Here is a 2,500-nt window from a genome sequence, read left to right as displayed (position 1 = left end):
TTTTAGCACCTCATTCACATCAACTGGAATTTCTGCCATTCCCATCATCATGGGTTCCATTTCAGGTTCCCTAATTCCTCTTCCAACACATAAACTGACTGAAGCTTGTTGTTCATTATTTTGCACAATAATTCTTCTTCTCTTTCATAAGTTTCATCTCCATCCCTCAGTCGTATTATACTGACCTTAACTTTCATCTTGCCATTTCCCAACCTATAAAATAGTTTCAGCTCTTTTTTACATTTAGTTACAATATCTTTTTTGTATTTCCTTTCTTCCTCTCTCTCCACCTTACATATTCATTTCTTACCTGCTTGTACTCCTCCCAAGCCCTTTCACTATACCTTCTTCTCACTTTATTCCATGCTCTTTTTCTTGCCTCATGTGCCATTCTACATCTGTTGTTAAACCATTCTTTCTTCCTTTCCATAGTTGCTTAGAATTTTGGGACATATTTACTAGCTCCTGTTTTATATACTTCTATCGCAGACTCATATTTCTCATCAACATTTGTGATTGCATTCATTTTACTCCAGTCTACATTTTGGAAAAAAGTTCCTCAAGGAAGCAAAGTCTGCCTTCCCATAATTGTATCTATTTTCTCTGTGTTTTTCAACTCTTTCTCCTTCCCTTACTCCTGCCACTTTCATCTCAATAACCAGATGATCACTTTTACCAAAGGGGCATTGGTAGGTTATGTTCCTCACATCATTTGGGTCCTTTGTGAATACTAAGTCGAGCCTTGATGGTTCATTGTCTCCTCTAATTCTTATATTTTCTTTAATTCATTGGGTTAACATGTTTCCTATCACCAAATTCCATTAATTTATTTCCCCATGATTCCTCATTGTTCCCAGCATCCATGCTTTCCAAATCAAATTCTCTACAGTTAAAATCTTCCATTATTATTATTCTATTTCTTCATTCAGCTAACATCTTTAGTTTAATTATGGATTCCCTTATTAACTGTTCCTAATCTTCTTTTGTCCATGCCCTAGTTTTGGGGGGCATATAAAATACTATTACATCTATTTTTTTCTCCATAACAGTCCTCTATTTCAGTTCCCAAAAGTTTAGCCATGGTATTTTCAATTTCTACATTTTTTGCCTTTAGGTCATTTTGGGTTAAAATCATTATACCTCCCCCAAACATTCTTTCTCTATCCTTCCTCCATATATTATAATTTTTCCATCCAAATAATTTTGTATTAACATCTCAGGCCAACTTTGTCTCCACCAAGCATACAATTTCAGGTTTCTTTTCATTTATATAGTCTGCAATTTCCCCTTTCTTAGATATTAACCCATCTACATTACTATACATGATGCTTAGAATTACTGCCCTGGTTTTATCTTTACTCATTCTTCTCATTTTTGTGTTCATATCCATCCCCTTTGTTTCCTTCATGTCTAGTTCCTCATATACCACTTTCTTTCTCTCATATCCAACACTCTCCAGAAAAAAAAATTTACATTCATCCTCTGTCCTACTGTTATTTTTTTTCCTTTACTTGTTCCTTCAAAAATTTTATAACTTTTCTTTCTTCATTCAAATCTTTTGTTACGATAATATTTTCCATCCCTGCCTCTTCACTTAGTTTCCAGGTCACTTTAAGTATATCATTTACTACATTTTCTGATGACAACTTAACTCTCATTGGTCTTGCTTCCCCTTTCTTATCCGGCCCTATCCTCATTACTTCCTCAGTTTCCTTTTCCCTACTTGTTTCCTTCAGGATTGATCTTGCCCAATATTTTTCTCACTTGATTTGAGTCTCTCTCGAGTCTCACAGATCTACTCTTTTCTTCCTTCTCCCTGTTTCCAAATATTACCACACATCTGTACCTTTCTACAGTTTCTTTCACTATTTTCTCTTTTTTTCTTCAATATTTTCACTACGTTTTCTTCCATTTTTTTCCTCTTCATTTCCCTTTCTTCCTGAATGATTTCCCTTAAGCTGACCACTTCTTTCTGTTCTTCTTCCACATGTGCCCACTTTGCCTTTTGCTCTTCTAACACAGTACTTGCCTTCTCCATTTTGTTACTGCTGTCTTCTAGTTTATTCCTTAATTCGATGTTTTTTCATTCCAAATTCTCAGTCTCCTGGTTCGCCGTCTCATTGACCTGTATCGGACTCTGTATTGTGTCTTTGGTATTTTCAGGCATGTTTCTTGATACTAGATCCTCCTCTTTCTTTTCTAGTTCACTAATTCTCATAATCAACGTTTTAACTAAATCCTGTGTGTGTGTGTGTGTGTGTGTGTGTGTGTGTGTGTGTGTGTGTGTGCTAGTTGACTAAGATGGGGTGAAATATTCAGCACTACAATGCAGTTTGGTATTTTTCATGTTACCATATTTTAGCAGTGACTGTAAATATTGTTAATACATTGAGCCCGGGAATGTGTTTTTGAAGTTAATCTTTGTCATCTTTTATTTTTCATTTTAATAGCTTGGGATAGACTCTTTGATCGGGAGGGGTTAAATATAGCCTTTATTAGC

The 2,500-nt window shown here is 35.2% G+C and overlaps 1 protein-coding gene across 1 annotated transcript in view; it reads left to right on the top strand.

The window, feature by feature from the left end:
* Positions 1 to 2,500, top strand: part of LOC145399781 (uncharacterized) — a 95,158-nt gene that overhangs the window by 67,027 nt on the left and 25,631 nt on the right. The window lies entirely within an intron of this gene.

Source organism: Coenobita brevimanus, chromosome 50 (genome assembly GCF_032717465.1).
Source record: "Coenobita brevimanus isolate Jiangsu-jjx chromosome 50, ASM3271746v2, whole genome shotgun sequence".
In the NCBI taxonomy this organism is placed as follows: Eukaryota; Metazoa; Arthropoda; class Malacostraca; order Decapoda; family Coenobitidae; genus Coenobita; species Coenobita brevimanus.
Note: the sequence above shows the minus strand (reverse complement) of the source record. Positions and strands in the feature narration are given on the sequence as shown.